Source organism: Microcaecilia unicolor, chromosome 7 (assembly GCF_901765095.1).
Source record: "Microcaecilia unicolor chromosome 7, aMicUni1.1, whole genome shotgun sequence".
NCBI lineage: Eukaryota > Metazoa > Chordata > Amphibia > Gymnophiona > Siphonopidae > Microcaecilia > Microcaecilia unicolor.
The window spans coordinates 182,623,776-182,636,251 of record NC_044037.1 but is presented as its reverse complement, the minus strand read 5'-3'; the positions used below and the strand labels follow the sequence as shown (position 1 = coordinate 182,636,251).

General features: G+C 42.0%; 1 protein-coding gene across 1 annotated transcript in view; it reads left to right on the top strand.

The window, feature by feature from the left end:
* The window catches only part of ITGB2 (integrin subunit beta 2), a 139,803-nt gene that overhangs the window by 24,020 nt on the left and 103,307 nt on the right, over positions 1-12,476 (top strand). The window lies entirely within an intron of this gene.

The following is a 12,476-nucleotide window of genomic DNA, read 5'->3' as shown; positions in this document are numbered from 1 at the left end:
GTCCGAAAAATACGGTAACAGGATATGTTAGCTGTTCTGTTCCCTGATATGGATTTTACTTAGACTCACTCTCTCACAGATAGGTACAAGTCGTTTTCAGTGTGCACAGCTGCCAAAGTTACAGCTGAAAGTGAAGTAACCTGAGTTTTTTTACCAGTTCAAGGAAATTTATTTTGGCAGTTGTGGAGGGACATTTTTGATATGACGTCTAAATCTGATTTTGGATATTTTGTGAAAAACATCCAAAAATCTAGTAGCGAACATAGCCATTTTCAAACCAGATAAACGTCCAACTTTTTGTTTAAAAAATGACCATTTGATAGACATTTTTGTGCTCAGTGTGTCCTATCTTTTAGGACAATTAAAAAAAAAAAGTCCAAGGGAAAAACACACAAAAACAAGCTATTCGGATTTATGGTTGGCCAGCATTTTGAGTAGACCGCTCACACAGACATCCCAGCAGAGTAGTGGGGCACTGCAGTAGATTTCACATAAAAGGTCCCAGGTACACATCTCACCGTTACCCCCTTAAATTGTATGGTGAATCCTCCAGGACCCACCAAAAACCTACTGAACCCAACTGTACACCACTACAATAGCCCTTATGCCTGTAGGTGTCACCTATATGTAGGTTCAGTGGGCATCTGTTTTTTTTTTTTGAGGGCTCACACGTTCCATTACAAGTATATCAGTTAGAGTGGGATATGGGCCTGGGTCCCCTTCTCTACAGTCCACTGCAATGACCACTAGACTACTCGTGGGACCTACTGGCTGCTCTAATAGGAATGGCCCTCATATTTGAAGCTGGTATGTACTGTCACTGTCAAATTTTATGGGGCTAGGAAGGAGTCAGTGACCACAGGAGGATTAAGGGGGGTTATGCCTTAATCCCTCCAATGGTCATTTAGAGGAACTTTTGGTTACTTAGTCGTGACTGAAACAGGTCTAGCCAAAAACATCTTAATTTTGGCTCTAGACATCTTCATTCTGTTCCATTATTACAGGAAAACATCTATCTTTTGGTGCCGCCCAAAACACCACCCCCCCCCCCCCCCCCAACATGCCCCGTTGAAATTCGTATGAACTGTGGAGCAAAACATCTAAAATTGCAACTTGGACATTTTGAGAGAAAAACATCCTTCAGTCACAGTTTGAGGAGAATTTTCAAAACACTTAGGCTTACAAAGTTCTATAGGTTACTGTGGAACTTTGTAAGTCTAATTGATTTGAAAATGAGTCCATGACTTTTTTGGATGCTTTTTGTTTTGAAAATGAGCCCTATAGTCTCCAAACTGGATATCAATACACGCTCAAAGGACAAGTGGCCTGCAACATTTTAGTTTGACTGCTGTATGAATGAAAGTTTTAAAAAACCCAGTTATGTCATATATGGTTAGAGAATGACATAGTACACCTGTTCATACCCATTTCAACCAATCAGGATGACTTTTATTCTCTGCAATAATTGTGATGCTTTAGTTTCAAGGCCAATCATCTGGAGACTTAAAGCTTGTCCTGTCTGTCTTCAGCTATCTACTTTAAAACAAGAGCTCTGTAAAGTAATGCAAGAATTAGATGCAATTAAAGCAACTTATAGGACTGTGCAGAATCATAACTTCTCACCACTGCCTCAAAGAATAAAACCACATAAGAACAGATGGTTCACAGTAGGCTCGGGCAGACTTCATCATGTGACACAGAAGCATCCGCCCGCACAAGTGTTGCCACTACAAAATTCTTTTGCTCCACTACAGCACTGTGATGTTCCTGAAAATAAAACTGAAGCGGAAAAAAAAGAAAAAGCAAGGAAGGGGGAATAAAAATATGAGAAGGTACCCAAAGAGAAAACACCCTCACAAATCACTAAAACCAAAACACATACTAGGAAATGTACATGGAAAGCAATGACCACAAATGCTCGCAGTCTAAGCAATAAAATTCATGACCTTCAAGCCCTGATTTTGGAGGCTGACTTGGACATAGTTGCAGTCACAGAGACATGGCTCAATGGTTCCCATGAATGGGATGTAAACATACCAGGCTATAATCTTTTTAGGAAGGATAGAGAGGGACGTATAGGTGGAGGAGTAGCTCTGTATGTGAGAAATGATATCGCAGCGACTGAAATGACAGGGAACTGGGGAAAGGAAGAAGCGATATGGATCACCTTAAAAAGAGAGGATAGAACCTTGGTCCACGTGGGTGTTGTCTATAGACCCCCGACACAATTGGAAGAACTAGATAAAGATCTGATCGCTGATATTCAAAAGTTGGGGAAGAAAAGAGAGGTGCTGTTGTTGGGAGATTTTAATCTGCCGGATGTAGATTGGAAGGTTCCGTCTGCAAAATCGGAAAGAAGTAGAGAGATTGTGGATGCTTTCCAAAGTGCTCTGCTCAGACAAATGGTGAACGAACCCACGAGGGAGGGAGCCACATTGGATCTGGTGCTCACGAATGGGGATAGTGTGTCAAATATCCAAGTGGCTGCACACCTGGGAAACAGTGACCATCAAACGGTTTGTTTTGATGTAACGGCTCATGTGGATGGCGGCCACTCTAAACTCAAAGTCCTGGATTTCAAGCGAGCTGACTTTAACAAAATGGGAGAATACCTGAGGAAGGAGCTGATGGGCTGGGAGGACATATGAGAAGTAGAAGGACAGTGGTCCAGGCTAAAAGAAGTAATAAACAGGGCCACAGACCTTTATGTAAGGAAAGTAAATAAAAGCAAGAGAAAAAGGAAACCGATATGGTTCTCAAAGCAAGTGGCTGAGAAAATAAAGATTAAAGAGTTAGCGTTCCAGAAATATAGAAAATCTCAAGAGGAGGAACACGGGGAGGAATACCGGATGAAACTGAAAGAAGCCAAGAGAGAGGTACGTCTGGCGAAGGCGCAAGCGGAAGAACAAATGGCTAGAAATGTAAGGAGGGGAGACAAAAACTTCTTCAGGTATATTAGTGAAAGGAGAAAGACTATAAAGGAAATTGTGAGACTAAAAGATACAACAAAACGCTATGTAGAAAATGATGAAGAAAAAGCCAATTTGCTAAATAGATACTTTTGTTCTGTTTTCACTGAAGAAAACCCTGAGGAAGGACCGAGAGGGACTAGCAAAAGTACACCTGAGAATGAGGTGGATAGAGCGCCGTTCACAGAAGAGAGTGTGTATCAACAACTTGGAAAGCTGAAGGTGGACAAAGCCATGGGGCCGGACGGGATCCACCCCAGAATACTGAGGGAGCTCAGAGAGGTTCTGGCGGGTCCTCTTAAAGACTTGTTTAATAAATCCTTGGAGACGGGAGAGGTTCAGAGGGATTGGAGAACGGCGGAGGTGGTCCCTCTTCACAAAAGTGGGGATAGGAAAGAAGCTGGAAACTACAGGCCGGTAAGCCTCACTTTGGTTATTGGAAAAGTAATGGAAGCCATGCTGAAGGAAAGGATAGTGAATTTCCTGGAAGCCAATAAGTTGCAAGATCCGAGACAACATGGTTTCACCAAAGGGAAATTGTGCCAAACGAATCTCATTGAATTCTTTGACTGGGTGACAGGAGAATTAAATCAAGGACGTGCTATGGACATCATCTACTTAGATTTCAGCAAGGCTTTCGACACGGTTCCCCACAGGAGGCTCTTAAATAAACTAGACAGCCTGAAGATAGGACCCGAAGTGGTGAACTGGATTAGGAACTGGTTGACAGACAGACGCCAGAGGGTGGTGGTGAATGGAGTTCGCTCGGAGGAGGGAAAGGTGAGTAGTGGAGTGCCTCAGGGATCGGTGCTGGGGCCGATTCTGTTCAATATATTTGTGAGTGACATTGCTGAGGGGTTACAAGGTAAGGTTTGCCTTTTTGCGGATGACACCAAGATTTCCAACAGAGTGGACACCCCGGAGGGTGTGGAAAACATGAAAAAAGATTTGAAGAAGCTAGAAGAATGGTCTAACGTTTGGCAATTAAAATTCAATGCGAAGAAATGCAAAGTGATGCACTTGGGGAGTAGAAATCCAAGGGAGACGTATGTGTTAGGCGGGGAGAGTCTGATAGGCACGGACGGGGAGAGGGATCTTGGGGTGATAGTATCTGAGGACCTGAAGGCGACGAAACAGTGCGACAAGGCGGTGGCAGTAGCTAGAAGATTGCTAGGCTGTATAGAGAGAGGAGTGACCAGCAGAAGAAAGGAGGTTTTAATGCCCCTGTATAAGACGTTGGTGAGGCCCCACCTGGAGTACTGTGTTCAGTTTTGGAGGCCGTATCTTGCAAAGGATGTTAAAAAAAAATGGAAGCGGTGCAAAGAAAAGCTACGAGGATGGTATGGGATTTACGTTCCAAGACGTATGAAGAGAGGCTTGCTGACCTGAACATGTACACCCTGGAGGAAAGGAGGAACAAGGGTGATATGATACAGACGTTCAAATATTTGAAAGGTATTAATCCGCAAATGAATCTTTTCCGGAGATGGGAAGGCGGTAGAACGAGAGGACATGAAATGAGATTGAAGGGGGGCAGACTCAGGAAAGATGTCAGGAAGTATTTTTTCATGGAGAGGGTGGTGGATGCTTGGAATGCCCTCCCGCTGGAGGTGGTGGAGATGAAAACGGTAACGGAGTTCAAACATGCGTGGGATATGCATAGAGGAATCCTGTGCAGAAGGAATGGATCCTCAGAAGCTTAGCTGAAATTGGGTGGCGGAGCAGTTGGGGGGAAGAGGGGGTGGTGGTTGGGAGGCGAGGATAGGGGAGGGCAGACTTATACGGTCTGTACCAGAGCCGCTGATGGGAGGTGGGACTGGTGGTTGGGAGGCGGGAAATACTGCTGGGCAGTCTTATATGGTCTGTGCCCTGAAAAGGACAGGTACAAATTCAAGTTAAGGTATACACATATGAGTTTGTCTTGGGCAGACTGGATGGACCATGCAGGTCTTTTTCTGCCGTCATCTACTATGTTACTATGTTACTATGACATGGGGGCGGGGACTCACAGTATCCGCGGGGATGGGGATGGGGACAGAGCCCACGGGGATGGGGACTTTGTCCCCATGTTATTTTATACTTTGAAGCCTCTTAATGAACTGGACCGTTATTTATGTTTGAGTGATGCAGACAATGATATTTAGATTTTTTGGAAAAACAAGTAAACGTGCTGGCCACAACTAGCAACATTTGCATGGGGGATGCTGTACATTCCTGTTACCAGTAAATCTTCTAAGAAGACATCTTCTATTGCAGGAAGGACTGTGGAAGACAGGAGAGCTAGACTGAAACCTGAGATTGTTGATGACTTATTATTAATCCACAGATTAAAATATCATAACAGTTTTCCGAAGTCTCCTCTAATTCCTGCTAAAGATAAGCTAAAAAATATTTTGGAGAAATCCTAGGACTGCCTGTGGAGGGCTTTCCGCCCATCACCGGGGCTCGCTATATATCTGGAATTCGATCTCAACCCCTGGTTTCTCAGCCTCAACCTGATCTGAACTTGACAGAGTTCCTCGAGAGCTCACTGGAGATGGTTACTGAGCGTACAACTCTCCTGGTATCATTCGCTCTTGAGCTTGATAGAAACAACATCTTTAAATTGTATTTCAGGCATATGAATGCATCTTTTTTTGGAGCTAAGATCCAGATATTTCCCGATCTTAATAAAGAGACACAAAAGTGCAGACGAGAATTCCTGGTGTTAAAGCCACGAATTCTCGCATTATCTGGAACATTTGTCCTAAAATATCCATGTAGATGCTTTGTGTCTATTGATGGCGTCAACTATATGTTTCTTGATCCCATAAAAATGCAAATATATATAGATTTGAAAGAACATAGTAAGATTGGTGATCAGACCTGAGGCCCCACTTTAAATATGCTGTTAAATCGGCTAGTGAGTAGTTAGGGTTTTCTTTCTCTTGCAGAGTAAATTAAACTCAGTTAATTATTCCTTTATTTTGTTATTCCTAGTTTCTTGCCTCATAATGTGGTGTTGATTGTGGTCAATATAAGAATGATTATATTTCCTATGTTATAGTATGTTAAAATATATTTTCTGTATCTATTACATTTTTGAAACAGATGTAAAATTGTAAAATCATAAATAAAAAATAAAAATAAAAAATAAAATATCATAACAGTGCTTCATAGGGCGTATTTCTCCCCTGCTAGGGTATATAGAATGTGTTGTATTTTGTACCCCTGGACATTTTAACAGGGTGGATTAGGATTCCTTGGGGTAGTAGAAGTCAGCTATTATTGGGGTTGGAAAGGTAGAGAGTGGGGGAGGGAAGGGTTATTATAGTTGCTCATTATTATTATTGCTTTCTATTTGTGATTTATAAACAGTTGCACAGCATATTGTTCCTTTTTATACTTGAATAAAAATTTTAATCTAAAATCATAAGTGTTTGAGGCTTCTGCAGATGAGAACAGAGCTCACGGGGATGGGGTCAGAACCTGCGGGGACGGAGACAGGGCCTGTGGGGACGATACAGGGATGGAGACAACCTGCGGGGATGGGGTGGGAAACGAGACAGAAACCGTGGGGACGGGACAAACTTTGTCCCCATGTCATTCTCTATATGTGGTAACTTTTTGTTGAACATAACACATTTCTGACTAGTTTTCATGAGCTATGCTGTCTTCTTCAGATTAATGCAAAATAAAATAGATATGATCCTCTCTGAATTGTTAATAAATTAACAGAATATACAAGTAAATTAGAGGTTGTATTGCAATGGTGGCGTGGTGGTTTTCAAAACTGCAAAGAATTGTAAAGTGAGGGAGGGGGTAATTGCAGAAAAGTGTGAAAAACAAGAGAACAGAATTTAATGCAATAGGTGGACAATTTCTGGTAATGAGTGAGGAAACCAATGTCCTCCAGGTCTATTTGCATTTGTTTGACTCATTCTTATTTCAAATGTTTTATATTCTTGGGTAGCTTTGAAGTTCCTTTTTAGCATCCTGATTGCAAGGTCAATGATGCGATGATCTAGACTGGAAAAGTATGCCTTTTGCGAGTATCGCTTTGGTTTGCTGTGCGGTATATTATCTTGTGCCTGTGATAGTCCATATTTATCTGCAATCTCTTGACCTGTTTTTACCAGTCTCACATCCCTTTGTACATTTTCTATAAATGCATAATTCTCCCTGCACCTCCTTCCATCCTTTTACATTACAATTCTTTATCATTTGTGGTTTATTAGGACTTTCTAGACTGCCTTATCTGACACACTGGACTAGGTGGTGTATAAACTAAGAGACACATTTAAGAAAAAGAAAGAATGCTATTTATGAGCTTTGAAGAACAACCATGATCACACCACACTATATTTCTATTTCTGGCAACTTCACCTCCTGCTCATTTTGCACTGACTTGATGAATACAGCATAGCTGTTGTAAGTTTCTTCTACAGACCCAGGGGCACAGCTGGAGCAATCTAACACCCCATGGGGTTCCTGGGTCCTTCTGAGGAGATTTGTGTAAGAGGACCTTTATTTTCCCTTACTAGTGGCTGCGTTTCCCCACTGGGAAGCATAATGTAGATACAGTGGAGTAACAGCAAGAGGGACTGACTACTGTTGGAGGAGCACCCTCATGGAATTGACTGTAAATGATGCAGTCTAACCAATGATCACTGTGCCCATGTGAAGTTGCAGGGAATTTATAGCAGGATGCTGGAGGAGCAGCAGCTTATTGTTTAGTGCCAGGGAGTGGTTTTGAGGCAATATGGTACAGAGAAAGGTCCAGCGAGTTGAGAGAGTGAGAGACCCAGAAGTGGTATCTCTTAGCAAGTGGAAATGGAGCCTGTAGGCAAGCAGCAATCCCAATTTCCCTCTGCTCTCGCTGGACTAGGAGTCAGGAGAGAAGAACCCCTTCTGAATCTCATGAGATGTGTCTGCGTCCAGTCCTGATAACCTGGAGTGTTTATATGCCAAGTTGAAAGGAGGTGTATAGAAGCAGCTCCACATTCAGTGCTGACCCTGGAGTCCAGAGGATTCCAAGGAGTAGGAGAGGTGAAGGAGAAATAGAGAAATTTAGAAAATAATAGCATATAAAGACCATATGGCCTTCTAGACTGCTCATCCATACCAACTACTAATCTCTACTATTCTTTCCTCACCCTTAAATACCCTCTATGTCTGTCCTCTGCTTTTTTACCTTCAGATACTATCCTCATCAAAACCACCTCCATTGAAAGGCCATTCTACACATCCACCACCCTGTGTGGGAGTCTATAGGAAATTATCGCTCCCCCTTAACAGCATTCCTTCTTATAAAGCCACCTTAAAAGGCAGGCTAGAGAGCAGGGAAGAGATGACTCAGCAAGAGCAAAGCTGGGAGGGCATGGTCAAGACAGGATAAAAACCCTCATCACAGATCAGTCAGGGAGGCCCAGAGGAGAAAAGAAAAGCCCCCATCTTATGCCTCCACTGTAGAAGTGTAAGCTGCAGAAGCTCTACTCAGGTAGGCCAAGTTTATCTTGGGACCCTGCTGAAATTGCTTTGGAATTCAGGGCCAAACTTGGTCCAATTGTGCTGCATTTTGAAAGAAGCTAGAACTTTAACTCCAGGACAGAGGTAAGCTGCTGTGCTGCCTTTTGAGGGACAGATTAGTGCATGCTGTGGCTCTACAGGAGGTATATTGGGGGGGGGGGGGGGGGGGGGGGGGGGTATGAGTGGCAGGGTAAACTAGTGAGAAATTGAACAGATGGAGAAACAAAGAAAAATAAAGGCAGATATACTTGTCTACATCCTCAAATTTTTGTAGCATTTTTTAGCATTAAATTATAGCTGTCAAGTTCTGGGCCATTCTGCAAGCTTTGTTGCATCCCTCTTCATGTTATCCACACAATCAGGGGCGTTTATCATATTGCAGATTTTGGCATCATCTACAAAGAGGCAAACCTTTCCAGACAGTTCTTCAGCAATATCACTCACAAAAATGTTTAAAAAAGAACCAGCTTAAGAATTGATCCTTGTGGTGCACCACTAGTAACATCCTTTTCCTCAGAATGAGTTCCATTTACCACTACTCGTTATTTTTCACTCAGCCTAACCTAGTCAGTCACTTTAGAGCCCATACCGAGGGAACTCGGTTTATTTATTAGTTATCTATGTGGAACTGTGTCAACAGTTTTGCTGAAATCTAAATACACCACATCTAGTGCTCTCCCTCAAACCAACTCTCTGATCACACAATCATAAATTTGTCCAACAAGACCTGCCTCTAGTAAAACCATATTGCCTCAGATACCAAAAACCTCACCATTATCTGTTTTAGAAGTGTGTGGATTTGGTGAATGAATAATTCATTTTTAGTCTAGAATATTTAAGGAAAATACTCCTATCTTAATGGTAGAAAATGCTTAGACTGACTCTCTTTTCAGCCTTCACCCTTTACCTCAGGAAGGACCAATCAATGTAGATTGATTGTCCAGGCACTATAGGCACAGCTAAAGATAAGCTGACAGTTGAAGAATGTTTTCTTACCCTTTCTCAGGCACCAGTGTGATTTACTTATGGTTCTGGGATTGGCAATCTGTATTCTGTCTAACCCCTGATCTTTGTATTTTGTTATCCCTGACTAGAATGGATTCATTACCTCATCTGTGGGTTAGGCTATAAAATGTAACTATTTAATTAATTTTAGTAGGAGAGACTAAGGAGAGTGATGTCCCTACTGGTCTCTCCTCTCTGTTAACAGGCTATGTTATGCAAACCTAAAATAAATGTCTGGTTTCACTGACCATTTGTAGATTTGGATTTATTTATAGGATTTACACTTCAACAAGTGTTTCCATTAATTTACTTACCAGGGAGGTCAGACTAACCAGCATAGTTCCCAACTTTCTCCTTCCTTCCCCTTTTGTGGATAGGGACCACATCTGCCCTTCTCCAGTCCTCTGGGAACACTCCTGACTCTAGAGAAGTATTGAAAAGTTTGGCAACCATTTAAAAGGTCAGCAGAGCAGCTAGGGAGACCTGTTACAGCAGTTAGTAAGTGCCATAGAATTAACTGACATCCAAATGACCATTTACACAGGCATGTAATTTCCATGTGGAAATGACAAATTAGCTGGTCATTATTCAAAACGATTTAGCCAGCCAGATATGGTTTCTGACTGGTTAAATCACTTGTTCAGGGGTATCCGCTAATTTTCAGTGGCACCGACTATTTTGAGGGCATTCTGGGGGCAGAGTCAGCAGTAGGCCAGTTAAGTGCCAATATTCAGCACTTAACTGGCTAGGGACATTCTTGACTTTAATTCACTACATACATTGTTCCATGCATTGGTTGGTCACAGTTGGATTACTGCAATGCTATTTATGCTGATATCCCAAATTACGAGTTTAAGAGGCTACAGACCCTACAAAATACAGCTGCACGTCTACTGTGTTTTGCAAGGTGTTGGGATCACGCAATGCCTTTTTTGTTGGGTCTACATTGGTTGCTTATCCATGCACGTATCCAGTTTAAAATTTGTATGTTAACCCACAAAGCTGTTCACACCAGTCTTCCGGAACATCTGGCAAAATTAACTGTTCCCTATGCTCCCACCCATTGCTTGTGTTCTATGAATATCACAGGTTGATGTTGCCTAGTCCGCACCAAGCCTATTGGGAAGTAACTTGTAAAAGTGCTTTTTGTTTTTTTGGCCCTTTATCTTTGGAACAATTTTCCTCTTGATCTCAATGCCGAACAATCCATGAAAACCACCATCCTTGAAAACCTTCAAGGCCAATTTAAAGACCTATGTTTTTTCCAGGGCATTTCAGTGAACTGGCAGGCACTTGGGATTCTAGTGCAGAAGCATAGATATGTGATGCTTGTTTGACTTTTGTTATGTTTGTCCTATAATTTTATGGTGGTCTTTTTCTTAGTTTAGTTTTGCTTTTTGAATTATTAATGTAAATCGCTTTGACTTATATGTTAAAAAAGTGATCCATCAAATTTTAATAAATATAAACCTAAACAAACCACTAGAATTCAGTTAGAAATAATATGTCATATATCTCCCAATGGAACTCTTAGTCTTTGCAACTTAAGCTTAAATTAGCCTAAAAACTTGTTTCATTTTGCAGAGCTTTTAAGCATGTGGTCTTTTACCTACGCAGGTTTGGACACTCTAGATCAGGGTTTCTCAATCCAGTCCTCAGGGGACCCCAAGCCAATCTGGTTTTTAAGATAGCCACTGCCTTTGCATTGTATGCAAATATATTTCATGCATATTAATTGTGGATATCTTGAAAACCAGACTGGCTTGCGTGTCCCCATGGAATGGGTTGAGAAACCATGCTCTAGATGTTTGCTTGAATGATTCCAAAATGTTTTGAATATAATATTGTGACCTTGTTTTGTGGAATGGTGTAATATCTCTTCTATTGTGTATCATGATGGATTAAAATTAGGGCTGCATTTTAATCGCAGTTATCATTAAGCCATTAATCGCGATGTAAAGAATTAATCATAAATAAAAAAACTAATATTTGCAGTGTCCTGTCTCCAAACATTTGTTCTGCGCTCTTCCACTCCCAACCTCTGTCCTTGGTACAATCTGACATCTTTCCCCCCATTCACAATTCAACATCATCCACTCCATGCCAGTCTATCTTAAAGGTAGTCTTCTGTTGATCCTCACAGTGGCAGTGTTACACACATGCCGTCTGCTACCTGGTCCAAAGCTTTCCCTGTGACCTGTCCTTCCCAGGTAGAAACAAGAAGTGATGCCAGAGGAGGTGGGATGGGCCAAAGGGAAAGCTTTGGAGTAGACTATAGACAGAATATGTGCAATGCTGCCACTCCCAAGACCAGCAGAAGACCAGCTTTAAGGTAGACTAGTGAGAGTATTGGGGGGGGGGGGGGGGGGAGATGTGAAATCCTGGGTGGGAGGAGAAGTGTGAGCTGCAGACTCAGAAGCAGAACTGTAGGGGTCACCGATGGAAGCTATGACCAAAGCAGTGAGCTTCAGAAGCCATGAGAAGAGCTTGGTGTACTGCTTATTGGGGTGGAGGGGAGGGAGGGAGAGGAGAGAGAGAGAAAGAATGGACCCCAGGAAAGAAAGATAATGTGCCTGTGGGAAGAGGAGAGGGAAGGAAGGTTGAGAAAAGGAGCAATGTTGGATCTGGGGTTGGGAAGGAGGGAGATTATCAGTCCTTTAGTTGGATGGGATTTGATATATTGACTTTCTATGGTTCCAAACAAAGCAGTTTACATATTATATACAAGTACTTATTTTGTACCTGGGGCTTTGTACCTGGGGCAATGGAGAGTTAAGTGGCTTTTCCAGAGTACCAACGTGCTGCAGTGGGAAATAAATAAAAACCTTTATTTATGCAATTAAGTGTGATTACAATTTTTAATCGCACTGCAGCCTTAATTACAATACAATATATATCATCTTGCTGCTATAAATGAAGGGTGGTTAAGCAAATATTTAAACTGAGCTAAGCTCTTCCCCTTTTACCTCATGCCCTTCTTTGGATTTTATTATT